This window comes from Camelus ferus, chromosome X (assembly GCF_009834535.1).
Source record: "Camelus ferus isolate YT-003-E chromosome X, BCGSAC_Cfer_1.0, whole genome shotgun sequence".
Taxonomy (NCBI): domain Eukaryota; kingdom Metazoa; phylum Chordata; class Mammalia; order Artiodactyla; family Camelidae; genus Camelus; species Camelus ferus.
The window spans coordinates 74,121,913-74,137,868 of NC_045732.1; the positions used below are offsets into that span (position 1 = coordinate 74,121,913).

Here is a 15,956-nt window from a genome sequence, read left to right on the forward strand (position 1 = left end):
CAGGGACACACGTGCACTTGCGTATGTGTGCGTATGCGTATATATTCACATAGACCGTTCCTTCTCTCGTACTTTTCCCCTGTGAGTGCGTTGGAGGTGCCACCGTGGAGGGAGATGTATTATCCCAGTCAAGGCAGAAGCCCTCACCGGTGCACCGTGGCGGCTCCTCACTTGTGCCTCCGCCTTGCGACCCCCTCCCTGCAGTGGGAAAGACGTGGGATTGTTGTGTGCGCGCGCTCGCGGGCTTGAATGCAGGTGAAAGCAAGCCGACGCACAGAGGGCCGTGTCCATCTCGCCTGCTCTCGGACCCCACCGGGCTGACGTAGCAATGTAGGCTCTTTTGCGTTCGTTGGCTCTCAGCGTTGTAGGTCCCCTGGCCTTGGTGTGTCTGTGCAGAGTCAGGTCCTGTCCTGCTAGATCCTCTCCTTTTCTTTTGCGACCAGCAGCCAGGGTAGAGTGCCCTTGTCTCAGCTGGGGCGGGGTGCGGGATGCTGGGGGGAATGGCGGGGAGCAGGGAGGAGCCTGCCTTGTTTCACCTGTCCCTTGTCTTTGGACACTAGGGCCCTCTCTTCTTTCTGCCTCCCTTCCTCCCTGTCATCGATGGAGGCGCCGCGCGCCGAGGCGTGCAGAGTCGTAGTTACCCAGGCGCCAGGTGTGCGTGGTGGCGTCACCGGGGTTCGTTTTCCGGGCTCGGCGTCCACCCGGAGCAAAGCTGTGGGGTAGCTCTTCACTCGCACCGACTCCCCCCCGGTCCCAGGACACAAGGCCTCGTCCCCGGGAAGTCAGTGCAGTGGAGCTGTGTGCGGCCAGGGAGGGGAGAGCTTGGTGACTGCTTACCAGCCCGTCATAGGAGCTGCCTGTCAGTGGAGGGTCTGCCTTTCCAGTTGCGGTGGAGGGCGCGGGCTTGCCAAGTTACCCATCGCTATCCCGCCACAGTCCCTCGGGTCCAGAGCCGAGGAGGAGAGCTCTGCGGCTATAAACGCTAAGGTGATGGCTGTGGTTCCCACGGAAGACAGATTGGTGGTGGGGGGAGGTATGATCCAGGTTTGACCCGACACGGTCCTTCCTGTAAGAGCTCCTTCCGTCCGACACCCGCGCAATTTCCAAAGGACGAGTGCGGCTGATTTTTCACACCCTGCTTTCCTCGGAAGTTTTGCTGGTCCCGGGGAGCTGGTACGAATAGTCGCCGAAGACACTGTCGAGGTTGCCTGGGCCGGGGCTGCACGCGGCCCGTTGTTAACCAGCAGCGTGGCGGTCCCTCACTGAGTGAAGGGCGTTGGGCTCTCTCTCTCGTTGCAGAGGAGGCAGAGCGCGGAAGGAAAGGTGGAGAAGGGACATCATCGGGGACGTCGGTCCATCTCTAGGCGCTGGTGTTCTGGGTGAGTGAGTGCTTTCTGTTCCCTTCCTTCTCCTCTTCCAAAAGGGTTTATTTCATCATGGGAAAGAGGCAGTGATTCTGGTATGTCGGCAAGCCTCGAGGAGGAGAGACTCCCAAGGTAGGTTCCCGGCAGCGGGGGGACACTGGTGTACTAGGCCGGAGTTTTCCGCCGTGGCAGAGAAAGGCTCTCGAGGCAGGTCGTGATTGTGGAGTGGGAAGGAAGAGATGCTTGGACGAGCATGTGGATCATCCGTGTACATGCGGGCGATCGGCACGTGGAAACTGAGGTCAGTGTCCTGCAGGACCGGGGAGAGTGGAGAGGAATTGGGCCCGAGCCAGGGCCTGGGGCGTGTGCACCTGCGACCGGGACCCAGATTGGCCTCCAGCTTCTGTGAAGCTTAACTGCCAGCGACGTGATCATTCGGCCGCCCACCTCACCCACGAGAAGCCGCGGTCTCAGCCCCAAGGGGGCACAGGCGGTTGGTGACCCTTTGAGGAGATCCAGGCCTGTTAGGCCTTTGGCCTTTTGTGCTGTGAGGGCAGGAGCCCCGTATGCCTGTTCCTCCCCTCGCCTCCTGAGCACCCTTGGGCCCAGCTCGCTCCACCCTGGCACTCGCCCAGGCCGGGAAGGCCATGGGAGGGCGCTCTTGCTGGATTATTGAGAGGTTGCGCCGGCTGGACGTTTGGGAAGGGGGATGCGGACGAGACTGGGTGACCCGTGAGATTGTGTCTCGCCAGGCACGGGCCGGATGTGACTCGAACTCTGTGCCCACACTCAGTGTGTTTCCCAAGGTCTTCGGCTTGGGAACCGATTGCTAAAGATACAGCTGCAGGTCCACTGCTGGGTGCCTCGATGGGGGAGTCCTCGCTTTTTTGTGGTGAAGGCGGCTTGAGAGGACCCCTCAGAGACGAGGCCACTCAGGGTGGCGTACAAGGGTTTGAGGCGCCCGCCCGTCCCCCGTCCCCCGTCCCCCGTCCCGCCAAAGTGGCCAAGATGTTGAGGCACCTTGCTTTTCGCCTGCCAGGTTGGAGCCTGCTTGGCATTTCTTTTTTTCGTCAGCGAAGGGCGGAGGGAGAGGACTGGGGAGAGGCAGGTTGCTGTTTCTGGTGCGATGCTGCCATCAAGAGGAACAGGTCCGCCAGTCGCCAGCCTCGCGGACCCTGTGCTGTCCCTTCCTGGGGAGGAGTGGCAGGGGCGTACAGTCGGGAACAAGGGCCCGGCCCGTGCCCCGGGAAATCAAGAGCTCCGCCAGCGAAGGGGCAGGAGGTGTGACCCGAGGCCTTAGAAGCTCCAGAGGCGGGCACCGGGGGAAGGCGCTCGGCCCCCGTCCCTTCCCCCCACACACACACCCCCCCCCCGGCCCCCCTCCGCCGGTGCCTGGCTTGTAGGGTAGAGGAAGTGGAGGCTCCGGGACTCTGGCGGCCGCCATGTCTGGGCGGGACTAGAGGAAGCTGCTCGGTTGGAGCCCAGGCCAGGCCAGGGGCCGCCCTGGGCTGCCCCGGGGCCGCGGGCTTTTGGCCGCGTGCGTGCCCCTTCCCCTGGGAGTAAGAGCAGGTCCGGCCTGGGCAGGCCCAGGGCCCCCGAAGCCTCTCTGGGCCGCGTTGAGCCCAGCCAGAGTTGTGCTGCCATTGGCAGCAGTGGCGGAGTCCGGCCCAGTGCCGCTTTTCTGTCCAGCTCGGGGATGACGTGGGGAGCCTGGCTACCCAGTGCCAAGGGGGCCCGAGGCCCAGCGAGGGCTCGCAGTCGGAGTCCAGAGGGGAACGGCGCTCTCAGGACCAAGGAGACACTGCAGAAGGAGCCCTTCTCCTGAGCCAAGAATTTCTGCCATTTCCCGGGGTGTCCAGGATTCTGGCACAGGCCTGTCGTGTCCTGTCCCCAGGGCTCCCGGACCCACCTCCTCGAGAGGACAGCACAGGAGAGGAGCCGGGCCGAGCGGACCCCTGGGCCATGCCTTTGCAGACTTCGGCTTTGTCCCGAAGAGGCCCCGAGCCTCACTTCAGCGATGAGAAGGAAGGGCCCTGGCTTCCATTCAGCCCTGGCTCTCCAGGTCTTGACCCTGTGGCCCTGTGCTTGCGGCCGCAGCCCAGCGGGGAAATCAAGAAGAGGTCTCAAGACGCTGCCTAAGGCCCACCTCTGTTGGACTGAGCGAAATGCGCCCCCCCTACCCCACCTCCCCTATCACCACCCCTCATCCAGCTTGTCTCCCAAGTGCATACTCCGGGCACACGACCGTTCCTTCTAGACCCTGACTGTCCCCACGGGCCTCTTCTGGAGCAAGCCCTGCGGTGGCTCGTTCCTGCGCTTTGCCCAGCTCTTAACCTGCCTGGGGGTCAGCAGGCTTGCGGGGCCGGGGGTGGCTGTAGCGGTGGTGCTGGTGGTTTGGTGGTAACGTACCGGGCGAGGCTTCGAACTCCAGGAACAAGTCTCCAGGCTGGACCCCTCCCTCCACACATTCCACTTGGCTTTCACCCCTCTTGGAAGGTTGCTGACACCCGCCCCCTGCCCCTTCTTTCACACTTGGGAGCCGGCCGAAACTCTGCCAACAGGCGGTCTCACGTGGGCAGAGCCCTTCCTTGGGGCCAGGGCCTGGCCTCCCTGATCTGACTGGTTCCCTGGCCCCAGGTGGTCTCAGTGTGCCCCCCTGGCTAGGGTCAGCGGCTGCCCCTGCGAACCTTGGGCCCCGTGGGAAAAATCTCCGGCGTCCCCCCCAGACAAGAGGACCCGGGTCGTCCACGACGAGGGAGGCCCCCCGAGGACCAAGGCGTCCCCTGGCTGCAGCGTGCCCGTGCCCGTGCCCGTGCCCGTGCCCGAGCCCGAGTCCGAGATAGAAGGCGGAAAACTTTGGCCCTCGATCCCCTCCCTGCGGACGGTGATGTCCATCTCAGCGTGCTGATGTTGGCCCAGTTGTATCCCGTCCCGAGTGGGTCTGGATACCCAGTGTGATACGGGACAGGAAGGGCCTCATGGGGTCCTGTGGGGCATGGCACCCAGACCCTCTGTGGCGGGCGCAAAAGTAAACGAAACACACCCCGAACCGGAAGTGGAGCTGGAACTCGGGATGTGCGGCCCGCCTACGTTGCGCTTCCTTGTCTGGCTCCGGGACCAGACACTAATCGGGAAATTCTCCGTCCTGTCTGCAGAATGCTGCCCCTGACAGGGTGGCCGCCTCCTCCCCCTTTCCCCTCTGTCCACGTTGCTGGACCCGGGGCCTCCGACGGGGCAGCGGCAACGGGTCCTGGGTTCCCCCGGGATCCCGCCGGCGGACCTGGGTCCCGCAAGGAGGGCAGAGTTTCGGGGGCCGGACGCCCTGGATGGGGTAGCTTCAGCTCCTGGTTCCGGAACATGGCGGCTGCCGAGGCCACGCCCCCAAGGCTGGGAAGCCCGGCCGGCCTGACAGCCAGGGGCTCCCGGGTGGGCGAGCTCGGCTCCCACCACCTCCTTTCGCTCCCGCACCTTACTCTGGCGGTGTTCCGGAGTTGGCCGCCCCACCCCCACCCCCACCGGGAATCCTCTGAGTGAACCAAACCCACCCTTCGTCCCATCACAGGCCCTTGCCCACGGTATCCACAGGCAGGGTTTGGAGGCCGTGCTCAAAAAGCTTCCGCTTGATGGCACTGTTGCTCCAGAAATGCCAACCACCCTTGCGAGCGTGGCCTCTCCCTCCGCCCTTTGTGGATCAAAAAAGGCCCAGGGAGGCCCAAGAGCCATCCAGGCCCTGCAAGTGGGGTTGGCTCTACTGGTCTACTGGGGTGTTGCTCGGAGGTGGTGTCTCTCTCCCCTTCGGGGCTTCTCGTGGGCAGAAGGCCGGTACATGTGCGGACAGCCAAAGGGATGCGTGTGTATCCGTGGCTCCATCTCCGCTTCGCTCTAGTCCACACTTCCTGGCGACCGGGGACCCTGTTTATGTCTGCGCACTTGGGGACCGCTACCCATACGGGTCTTCTCAGGCAGAAGCCTAGCTCTCTCAGGACACTGATTCAGAGCTCGAGGTGGCACGGGGACCCGCATGTCCCCTCTTGTTGCGTGGTTGTCTCTCTCCTGCTCTCCTCCAGCTACCTCAACGGGCCTAAGGGCTCCGGAGCAGGCCCAAGAGGGGCTAGGCCACGGGGACAGCGGGAGGAACTGACAGGGACCCGGGGAGCTGGGGTGGATTGTTCCTGCTCACCTCCAGGGGGGCTCGGGAAGTCACTCTGCCAGCGAGTGCCCTGGGGAGGTTGTGGTGGTAGGGGTCCTGGGCAGTGGGGGGCGGGGGTGGGGGAGGATGTGCGCGTATGCGTGCGGGTTTGAAGTCCATGGGACAGGTGCAGAGCTCAGTGTCTCCATCCACACAGATACAGGACCTTGGTGAGGGCCATTAGTTCAGCGGACCCTTCTGGGAAGCTCTCCACGGGAGTGTGTTCCGTACTCTACCCTCAAACCCCGGACTCGTTCGCACCTATGTACTTACGTATTTACGTACGTAAGGGTGCGCGTGTGTCGTAAGGAGGTACGTGTACCAGGGACACACGTGCACTTGCGTATGTGTGCGTATGCGTATATATTCACATAGACCGTTCCTTCTCTCGTACTTTTCCCCTGTGAGTGCGTTGGAGGTGCCACCGTGGAGGGAGATGTATTATCCCAGTCAAGGCAGAAGCCCTCACCGGTGCACCGTGGCGGCTCCTCACTTGTGCCTCCGCCTTGCGACCCCCTCCCTGCAGTGGGAAAGACGTGGGATTGTTGTGTGCGCGCGCTCGCGGGCTTGAATGCAGGTGAAAGCAAGCCGACGCACAGAGGGCCGTGTCCATCTCGCCTGCTCTCGGACCCCACCGGGCTGACGTAGCAATGTAGGCTCTTTTGCGTTCGTTGGCTCTCAGCGTTGTAGGTCCCCTGGCCTTGGTGTGTCTGTGCAGAGTCAGGTCCTGTCCTGCTAGATCCTCTCCTTTTCTTTTGCGACCAGCAGCCAGGGTAGAGTGCCCTTGTCTCAGCTGGGGCGGGGTGCGGGATGCTGGGGGGAATGGCGGGGAGCAGGGAGGAGCCTGCCTTGTTTCACCTGTCCCTTGTCTTTGGACACTAGGGCCCTCTCTTCTTTCTGCCTCCCTTCCTCCCTGTCATCGATGGAGGCGCCGCGCGCCGAGGCGTGCAGAGTCGTAGTTACCCAGGCGCCAGGTGTGCGTGGTGGCGTCACCGGGGTTCGTTTTCCGGGCTCGGCGTCCACCCGGAGCAAAGCTGTGGGGTAGCTCTTCACTCGCACCGACTCCCCCCCGGTCCCAGGACACAAGGCCTCGTCCCCGGGAAGTCAGTGCAGTGGAGCTGTGTGCGGCCAGGGAGGGGAGAGCTTGGTGACTGCTTACCAGCCCGTCATAGGAGCTGCCTGTCAGTGGAGGGTCTGCCTTTCCAGTTGCGGTGGAGGGCGCGGGCTTGCCAAGTTACCCATCGCTATCCCGCCACAGTCCCTCGGGTCCAGAGCCGAGGAGGAGAGCTCTGCGGCTATAAACGCTAAGGTGATGGCTGTGGTTCCCACGGAAGACAGATTGGTGGTGGGGGGAGGTATGATCCAGGTTTGACCCGACACGGTCCTTCCTGTAAGAGCTCCTTCCGTCCGACACCCGCGCAATTTCCAAAGGACGAGTGCGGCTGATTTTTCACACCCTGCTTTCCTCGGAAGTTTTGCTGGTCCCGGGGAGCTGGTACGAATAGTCGCCGAAGACACTGTCGAGGTTGCCTGGGCCGGGGCTGCACGCGGCCCGTTGTTAACCAGCAGCGTGGCGGTCCCTCACTGAGTGAAGGGCGTTGGGCTCTCTCTCTCGTTGCAGAGGAGGCAGAGCGCGGAAGGAAAGGTGGAGAAGGGACATCATCGGGGACGTCGGTCCATCTCTAGGCGCTGGTGTTCTGGGTGAGTGAGTGCTTTCTGTTCCCTTCCTTCTCCTCTTCCAAAAGGGTTTATTTCATCATGGGAAAGAGGCAGTGATTCTGGTATGTCGGCAAGCCTCGAGGAGGAGAGACTCCCAAGGTAGGTTCCCGGCAGCGGGGGGACACTGGTGTACTAGGCCGGAGTTTTCCGCCGTGGCAGAGAAAGGCTCTCGAGGCAGGTCGTGATTGTGGAGTGGGAAGGAAGAGATGCTTGGACGAGCATGTGGATCATCCGTGTACATGCGGGCGATCGGCACGTGGAAACTGAGGTCAGTGTCCTGCAGGACCGGGGAGAGTGGAGAGGAATTGGGCCCGAGCCAGGGCCTGGGGCGTGTGCACCTGCGACCGGGACCCAGATTGGCCTCCAGCTTCTGTGAAGCTTAACTGCCAGCGACGTGATCATTCGGCCGCCCACCTCACCCACGAGAAGCCGCGGTCTCAGCCCCAAGGGGGCACAGGCGGTTGGTGACCCTTTGAGGAGATCCAGGCCTGTTAGGCCTTTGGCCTTTTGTGCTGTGAGGGCAGGAGCCCCGTATGCCTGTTCCTCCCCTCGCCTCCTGAGCACCCTTGGGCCCAGCTCGCTCCACCCTGGCACTCGCCCAGGCCGGGAAGGCCATGGGAGGGCGCTCTTGCTGGATTATTGAGAGGTTGCGCCGGCTGGACGTTTGGGAAGGGGGATGCGGACGAGACTGGGTGACCCGTGAGATTGTGTCTCGCCAGGCACGGGCCGGATGTGACTCGAACTCTGTGCCCACACTCAGTGTGTTTCCCAAGGTCTTCGGCTTGGGAACCGATTGCTAAAGATACAGCTGCAGGTCCACTGCTGGGTGCCTCGATGGGGGAGTCCTCGCTTTTTTGTGGTGAAGGCGGCTTGAGAGGACCCCTCAGAGACGAGGCCACTCAGGGTGGCGTACAAGGGTTTGAGGCGCCCGCCCGTCCCCCGTCCCCCGTCCCCCGTCCCGCCAAAGTGGCCAAGATGTTGAGGCACCTTGCTTTTCGCCTGCCAGGTTGGAGCCTGCTTGGCATTTCTTTTTTCGTCAGCGAAGGGCGGAGGGAGAGGACTGGGGAGAGGCAGGTTGCTGTTTCTGGTGCGATGCTGCCATCAAGAGGAACAGGTCCGCCAGTCGCCAGCCTCGCGGACCCTGTGCTGTCCCTTCCTGGGGAGGAGTGGCAGGGGCGTACAGTCGGGAACAAGGGCCCGGCCCGTGCCCCGGGAAATCAAGAGCTCCGCCAGCGAAGGGGCAGGAGGTGTGACCCGAGGCCTTAGAAGCTCCAGAGGCGGGCACCGGGGGAAGGCGCTCGGCCCCCGTCCCTTCCCCCCACACACACACCCCCCCCCGGCCCCCCTCCGCCGGTGCCTGGCTTGTAGGGTAGAGGAAGTGGAGGCTCCGGGACTCTGGCGGCCGCCATGTCTGGGCGGGACTAGAGGAAGCTGCTCGGTTGGAGCCCAGGCCAGGCCAGGGGCCGCCCTGGGCTGCCCCGGGGCCGCGGGCTTTTGGCCGCGTGCGTGCCCCTTCCCCTGGGAGTAAGAGCAGGTCCGGCCTGGGCAGGCCCAGGGCCCCCGAAGCCTCTCTGGGCCGCGTTGAGCCCAGCCAGAGTTGTGCTGCCATTGGCAGCAGTGGCGGAGTCCGGCCCAGTGCCGCTTTTCTGTCCAGCTCGGGGATGACGTGGGGAGCCTGGCTACCCAGTGCCAAGGGGGCCCGAGGCCCAGCGAGGGCTCGCAGTCGGAGTCCAGAGGGGAACGGCGCTCTCAGGACCAAGGAGACACTGCAGAAGGAGCCCTTCTCCTGAGCCAAGAATTTCTGCCATTTCCCGGGGTGTCCAGGATTCTGGCACAGGCCTGTCGTGTCCTGTCCCCAGGGCTCCCGGACCCACCTCCTCGAGAGGACAGCACAGGAGAGGAGCCGGGCCGAGCGGACCCCTGGGCCATGCCTTTGCAGACTTCGGCTTTGTCCCGAAGAGGCCCCGAGCCTCACTTCAGCGATGAGAAGGAAGGGCCCTGGCTTCCATTCAGCCCTGGCTCTCCAGGTCTTGACCCTGTGGCCCTGTGCTTGCGGCCGCAGCCCAGCGGGGAAATCAAGAAGAGGTCTCAAGACGCTGCCTAAGGCCCACCTCTGTTGGACTGAGCGAAATGCGCGCGCGCGCCCCCCCCCCCCCCACCTCCCCTATCACCACCCCTCATCCAGCTTGTCTCCCAAGTGCATACTCCGGGCACACGACCGTTCCTTCTAGACCCTGACTGTCCCCACGGGCCTCTTCTGGAGCAAGCCCTGCGGTGGCTCGTTCCTGCGCTTTGCCCAGCTCTTAACCTGCCTGGGGGTCAGCAGGCTTGCGGGGCCGGGGGTGGCTGTAGCGGTGGTGCTGGTGGTTTGGTGGTAACGTACCGGGCGAGGCTTCGAACTCCAGGAACAAGTCTCCAGGCTGGACCCCTCCCTCCACACATTCCACTTGGCTTTCACCCCTCTTGGAAGGTTGCTGACACCCGCCCCCTGCCCCTTCTTTCACACTTGGGAGCCGGCCGAAACTCTGCCAACAGGCGGTCTCACGTGGGCAGAGCCCTTCCTTGGGGCCAGGGCCTGGCCTCCCTGATCTGACTGGTTCCCTGGCCCCAGGTGGTCTCAGTGTGCCCCCCTGGCTAGGGTCAGCGGCTGCCCCTGCGAACCTTGGGCCCCGTGGGAAAAATCTCCGGCGTCCCCCCAAACAAGAGGACCCGGGTCGTCCACGACGAGGGAGGCCCCCCGAGGACCAAGGCGTCCCCTGGCTGCAGCGTGCCCGTGCCCGTGCCCGTGCCCGTGCCCGAGCCCGAGTCCGAGATAGAAGGCGGAAAACTTTGGCCCTCGATCCCCTCCCTGCGGACGGTGATGTCCATCTCAGCGTGCTGATGTTGGCCCAGTTGTATCCCGTCCCGAGTGGGTCTGGATACCCAGTGTGATACGGGACAGGAAGGGCCTCATGGGGTCCTGTGGGGCATGGCACCCAGACCCTCTGTGGCGGGCGCAAAAGTAAACGAAACACACCCCGAACCGGAAGTGGAGCTGGAACTCGGGATGTGCGGCCCGCCTACGTTGCGCTTCCTTGTCTGGCTCCGGGACCAGACACTAATCGGGAAATTCTCCGTCCTGTCTGCAGAATGCTGCCCCTGACAGGGTGGCCGCCTCCTCCCCCTTTCCCCTCTGTCCACGTTGCTGGACCCGGGGCCTCCGACGGGGCAGCGGCAACGGGTCCTGGGTTCCCCCGGGATCCCGCCGGCGGACCTGGGTCCCGCAAGGAGGGCAGAGTTTCGGGGGCCGGACGCCCTGGATGGGGTAGCTTCAGCTCCTGGTTCCGGAACATGGCGGCTGCCGAGGCCACGCCCCCAAGGCTGGGAAGCCCGGCCGGCCTGACAGCCAGGGGCTCCCGGGTGGGCGAGCTCGGCTCCCACCACCTCCTTTCGCTCCCGCACCTTACTCTGGCGGTGTTCCGGAGTTGGCCGCCCCACCCCCACCCCCACCGGGAATCCTCTGAGTGAACCAAACCCACCCTTCGTCCCATCACAGGCCCTTGCCCACGGTATCCACAGGCAGGGTTTGGAGGCCGTGCTCAAAAAGCTTCCGCTTGATGGCACTGTTGCTCCAGAAATGCCAACCACCCTTGCGAGCGTGGCCTCTCCCTCCGCCCTTTGTGGATCAAAAAAGGCCCAGGGAGGCCCAAGAGCCATCCAGGCCCTGCAAGTGGGGTTGGCTCTACTGGTCTACTGGGGTGTTGCTCGGAGGTGGTGTCTCTCTCCCCTTCGGGGCTTCTCGTGGGCAGAAGGCCGGTACATGTGCGGACAGCCAAAGGGATGCGTGTGTATCCGTGGCTCCATCTCCGCTTCGCTCTAGTCCACACTTCCTGGCGACCGGGGACCCTGTTTATGTCTGCGCACTTGGGGACCGCTACCCATACGGGTCTTCTCAGGCAGAAGCCTAGCTCTCTCAGGACACTGATTCAGAGCTCGAGGTGGCACGGGGACCCGCATGTCCCCTCTTGTTGCGTGGTTGTCTCTCTCCTGCTCTCCTCCAGCTACCTCAACGGGCCTAAGGGCTCCGGAGCAGGCCCAAGAGGGGCTAGGCCACGGGGACAGCGGGAGGAACTGACAGGGACCCGGGGAGCTGGGGTGGATTGTTCCTGCTCACCTCCAGGGGGGCTCGGGAAGTCACTCTGCCAGCGAGTGCCCTGGGGAGGTTGTGGTGGTAGGGGTCCCGGGCAGTGGGGGGCGGGGGTGGGGGAGGATGTGCGCGTATGCGTGCGGGTTTGAAGTCCATGGGACAGGTGCAGAGCTCAGTGTCTCCATCCACACAGATACAGGACCTTGGTGAGGGCCATTAGTTCAGCGGACCCTTCTGGGAAGCTCTCCACGGGAGTGTGTTCCGTACTCTACCCTCAAACCCCGGACTCGTTCGCACCTATGTACTTACGTATTTACGTACGTAAGGGTGCGCGTGTGTCGTAAGGAGGTACGTGTACCAGGGACACACGTGCACTTGCGTATGTGTGCGTATGCGTATATATTCACATAGACCGTTCCTTCTCTCGTACTTTTCCCCTGTGAGTGCGTTGGAGGTGCCACCGTGGAGGGAGATGTATTATCCCAGTCAAGGCAGAAGCCCTCACCGGTGCACCGTGGCGGCTCCTCACTTGTGCCTCCGCCTTGCGACCCCCTCCCTGCAGTGGGAAAGACGTGGGATTGTTGTGTGCGCGCGCTCGCGGGCTTGAATGCAGGTGAAAGCAAGCCGACGCACAGAGGGCCGTGTCCATCTCGCCTGCTCTGGGACCCCACCGGGCTGACTTAGCAATGTAGGCTCTTTTGCGTTCGTTGGCTCTCAGCGTTGTAGGTCCCCTGGCCTTGGTGTGTCTGTGCAGAGTCAGGTCCTGTCCTGCTAGATCCTCTCCTTTTCTTTTGCGACCAGCAGCCAGGGTAGAGTGCCCTTGTCTCAGCTGGGGCGGGGTGCGGGATGCTGGGGGGAATGGCGGGGAGCAGGGAGGAGCCTGCCTTGTTTCACCTGTCCCTTGTCTTTGGACACTAGGGCCCTCTCTTCTTTCTGCCTCCCTTCCTCCCTGTCATCGATGGAGGCGCCGCGCGCCGAGGCGTGCAGAGTCGTAGTTACCCAGGCGCCAGGTGTGCGTGGTGGCGTCACCGGGGTTCGTTTTCCGGGCTCGGCGTCCACCCGGAGCAAAGCTGTGGGGTAGCTCTTCACTCGCACCGACTCCCCCCCGGTCCCAGGACACAAGGCCTCGTCCCCGGGAAGTCAGTGCAGGGGAGCTGTGTGCGGCCAGGGAGGGGAGAGATTCTGATGTTTTATTTACCAGGAAGAGGGGCTTCTTTTTAGTGAATGTTCTGTGAGGTGTTTTCTGTGTTTGTCTTTGTTAGTATACTTGTGTTTGCTAAGTCACTCCTGTGTGTATCATCAATATCTTATAAGTATGTGTTATAGAAACACGTACTGTTGCATCGTTGGAGGCTACTACTTGATTTCTGAAGAAAATGATTTTAACATTAGTAGTTAATATAGGGCCTGTTGCCCTCGTATTTTCTGTACTCAAACTAGGTTGATCGGTATGGCAGTGACGTATCATCACATGGGGCTTCTTTTTGTTGAGTCACTGAAACATTGTAAAACTGATTTTGCTGAAATGTGTTCAAGTCTGTGGTTATCGTAAAATAATTAACTTTTTTTACCTTAAAGAAGTGAATTGTATGATACATTTTGCAGAGTGTGTAGTATTTTAACTGAATTTTTATGTATGAACATGTAATAGGAAAAGAAAGTTAAATCAACATGTTATCATCCCTTTTCTAAAATCTCACAGTGATGCAGAAACTAAACCCAGATCTAACCGAAGGAGGAAAATAAGTAAGGTTAATATAGCATAAATGGAATAGAGAAAAGACGAATTAGATAACTGATAGCTGGTTTACAAAATTACCATATGTTTAACTAGACTACATAAAGAAATTGTACATCACTAAAGTTAGTATTGTTAGTGGGAATCACGGCTTATCCAGAGTGATACAATTGTATATTCATAAAAGTAGCCAACAAATGGCATCATTTGGTGTATTATCAGAAGAATACAAAAACATATGTAGCAATTGATTATAAATAATTTAAATCATCACAACAGTTGCGATTGTTAGACCAAATGTCTTCCTTCATAAAGAGAAATTAATACCATTCCTTCTCAAGTTTCTCAGAAAAACGTAAAATCACGAAATTAAGGTCCATAGAAATGGAGCTATATACAAGGCGGGATAGGTTTATTTTTCAGAATTGTCTCCTGTGATGTTGGAGTTTGGGAAGTACAAAGTCTGTGTTACAGACTGGCGTGATGGAAGTCCATGGAAAAGTTCATGTTGCAGTTGAAGTTGTAAGGCAGTGTAGAAGTAGGTTTCCTCTTCCTTGGTGGACCTCTGTTTTCTCTTAAGGTTATCAACTGATTTGATGAATCGTACTTACATTATGGATAGTAATCTGTACTTTAATTATAAATGCTAATCTCATCCAAAATAGACCTTCAGTTCACATTTAGACTAGTGTGTGAGTAAATATGTAGGAGTCATGGCTTAGACATGTTGACACATAAAATTAACCATCACAGCATCTTTTGTCATTTTTTATGACCAGTATTATCCTAATATCAAAGCCAGACAAAAAATATCACAAGAAAAGTACAGACCAATATCTTGTTTGACTATCCGCATAAAAATTCTCAACAAAATACTAGGAATCCTCATCTAACAGCGTATTAGCAGGAACGTGTCAGAATAATCCCAGGAATGCAATGATGGATCCATATGTGGAAATTAGTATCATAAGACACATAAATAGGCATAAATAGAATGAAGCCTAAAAACCACATCATCATGTCAATTGACGCAGGATAACCACTTGACAAAATATAATACCTTTGTTTTAAATTGTAGTTGATTTATAATGTTGTGTTAGTTTTCTGTGCAGTGATTCAATTACACACACACACACACACACACACACACACACATCTCTCTTCTTTTTAAGATTCTTTTCCATTATAGATTATTACAAGATACTGAATATAGTTTCCTGTGCTGTACAGTAGGTCCTTGTTATCTATTTTGTATATAGTAGTGTGTTAATCCCAAACTCCTGATTTATCTCTCCACCACCCTTCCCCTTTGGTAGCGATACGTTTGTTTTTTATGCCTGTAAGTTCATTTCTGGTTTATAAATGAGTTCATTTGTATCATTTTTTGGATACCACATAGAAATGATAGCATATGATATTTGTCTTTCTCTGTCTGACTTCACTTAGTATGATGATCTCAAGGTCCATCCATGTTGCTGCAATTCTTTTTTATGGCTGAGTAATATTCCACTGTATATATGTACTACATCTTTACACATTGGTCTGTTGATGGACACTTAGGTTGTTTCCATGTCTTGGCTACTGTGAACAGTTCTGCTATGAACATTGCGGGGTACATGTGTCTTTTCAAATTAGAGTTTTCGTCTTTTCTGGATATATGCCCAGGAGTGGGATTGCTGTGTCATGGTTAACTCTATGTTGAGTTTTTTGAGGACCCTCCATACTGTTCTCTATAGTGGCTGTACAAATTTACATTCTCACCAACAGAGTAGGAGGGTTCCTTTTCTGCACATCCTCTCTTGCATTTATTATTTGTAGACTTTTTGATGACAGCCATTCTGACTCGTGTGAGGCGACACTTCATTGTACGTTTGATTTGTGCTTCTCTAATAATTAGTGATGTTGAGCATCTTTTCATGTGCCTGTTGGCCATCTGTATGTCTTCTTTGGAGAAATACCTCTTAGGTCTTCTGCCCGGTTTTAGATTGGGTGGTTTGTCTTTTTGATATTGAGTAGTATGAGCTGTTTGTGTATTTTGGAAATTAATCTGTTGGCCTGAACTTTATCTGAACTAGAACAGCTTGACTCATGGCCATCAAATACACGTTGTTCATCGGATTTAACCATTAAAGAATGTCCACTTTGAAGATAAGGAGTAGTGTCCCTTCCTGTCATGCCAATGCTAGTATGCCTTCAAAGATACGGTTCCCTTCCCAGAGGCCAGGATCATGCTGGCTCACTGTGTGCATGCTTATCTGTAACCTCATCTCTGTTGAAACCTTGAAGGAAGAAACCTGTTGTGTTTGTTACGTGTTCTTTGTTCTTAGGAGATACAAAATTGTGCTGAAAACCATGCTTCTCTGGGGTGCTTTCTTCCTTGGTGGAGGCTATACCTAAGAGTTATTCCTCAGCTTGCCACAAAGAAAACTCCCTCCTATTCCTCAGTATAGATTGCTTTGATTATTTGTGTCGACATTGCCTGGCATAGCCGAATATCCGAGAAACCCAAATCTACTTTGAACTAGCCCTTGGCACTCTGCAGGTGCTGTGGTGAGTTCCTCCTTCTATCTGGACTTCCATATTTTAAGTGAGGCATGTGACTTTTATTTGCGTCGTTAAGATCTGAGGATAACAGTACATTTCCTAGGTGAAAGGGACCTAGGAGTCATTTCCTAGGTAGGGAAAGCCTAAGGGGAACTTTGAAGTAAACTGGGTTGGGTGACCTTTTGAATTTGGCTTAAAATTGGGAAGGTTTCTAATATATAAAGTCTCAAGAAACTGTTTGACAAAGAGACTAAAAATCTGTCCAGCTCTGAAGAG

General features: G+C 57.9%; 1 long non-coding RNA gene across 7 annotated transcripts in view; it reads left to right on the top strand.

Annotated features, from left to right (window-relative positions):
* The window catches only part of LOC116662247, an 88,505-nt gene that overhangs the window by 33,082 nt on the left and 39,467 nt on the right, over positions 1-15,956 (top strand). For 5 of the 7 annotated variants that reach the window (XR_004318276.1, XR_004318273.1, XR_004318272.1 and 2 more), the window contains 2 exons: positions 1,300-1,379; positions 7,175-7,254. This is a non-coding gene — a long non-coding RNA (uncharacterized LOC116662247). Of the gene's footprint in view, positions 1-1,299; positions 1,380-7,174; positions 7,255-7,555; positions 7,578-11,591; positions 11,724-15,956 lie in introns of those variants that run through there. The other 2 variants (XR_004318274.1, XR_004318277.1) reach the window with 2 other exon arrangements.